This window comes from Crocodylus porosus, unplaced genomic scaffold, assembly GCF_001723895.1.
Source record: "Crocodylus porosus isolate Cpor-Errol unplaced genomic scaffold, CroPor_comp1, whole genome shotgun sequence".
Lineage (NCBI taxonomy): Eukaryota > Metazoa > Chordata > Crocodylia > Crocodylidae > Crocodylus > Crocodylus porosus.
Genome location: NW_017728948.1, coordinates 5266225 through 5267459, shown reverse-complemented (window position 1 = coordinate 5267459; position 1235 = coordinate 5266225).

Sequence of the window (1235 nt, the reverse complement as noted above, 5' to 3'; positions counted from 1 at the left end):
TCCATAAATGCTGACCTCGTGAAGGAACACCTTGAGAAGCTAGATACCTTCAAGTCAGCTGGCCCTGACAATCTGCACCCCAGGGTACTCAAGGAGCTGGTGAGTGTGTAGCAGGGCTATTGAGTTGCCTGGTACTGAAGATAGGGAATGGCGTAGCTGCCAGTTAGTAAGGCAGCAGGTGTTAGTTGTTGGGAGCTGATTAGATCAGCTGACCACCAGGGGGTGAGGCTTGGCCTTCAGAAGCAGGGAAGTCTGAGGCCAGACACAGTTCCCCTCTGGCAGCTGCAGGAGCAGGAGCTCTGCGGGAGAGCTGAGCAGCCCGAGTCAGTGGTTGCAGCCTGACCACTCTGACCAGCTGCAATGATGCAGGGGTGGAGAGAACCCTAACGGAGGTATGTGAGAGAGCCAGCATAGTTTTGCAGAGTTGTGATTATTACACCGGAGGACTGGGCGAGGCTGTAGGGGTGAAGGAGGCCTCAGCAGGAGGTCCCCAGTAAGGTGAGGGAGTTCCTGGCACCAAGGAGGGTGCCGCGTTGTGGGGTTGTCCCGACCTCAGCCCACTGGGGCGACTTCGGGAGGAGTCTAGTAGAGGCGGAAGCCCAGTAGGGTGTGGGCCCAGGAAGGTGGGTCTAAGCAGTGGGGAGTCCCGACCCCAGCCCAGCATGGGCACTACCAGGACAGGCCCCAATTGGAAGTCCCAACTGGGAGGAGCCCCAGTGGGGTGTAGGCCCAAGTCAGGCATAGACAGGCCCGGGTGCAGGTGGGGAGCGCAAGGGGCATGACCACAGGCCCATGTGTGGGCATAGAAGGCCCGAGTGCGGGCAGCGGAGCACAAGAGGCGCAATCACAGGCCCGAGTGTGGGCAGTGGAGAGCAAGAGGCGCAATCACAGGCCCAAGTGCGGGCATAGAAGGCTCCAGTGCGGGTGGAGAGCGCGAGGAGGCAAGACCACAGGCTCGAGTGCGGGCATAGAGACAGCAGGGAACGCGGGGCACAGGCCGGCACGCAAGTAGCCGTGGGACGTAAGGGAGGCAGGTCCGAGTGGGGCACTGCCGGTGAGAGACGAAGCCCCGAGACGGGAATAAGCCCATTGGGAAGTCCAGGCTGGGCGAGAAGGGGCACAATCAGAGAGCCACCCCAGGAGGGGGCGCGTGTATTGAGTTGGCCCTGGGAGAGGACCAGCACCGGGACTCGGAGAAAATCCCGGCATAGTAAGATCAGCCCCAAACCAAGAAG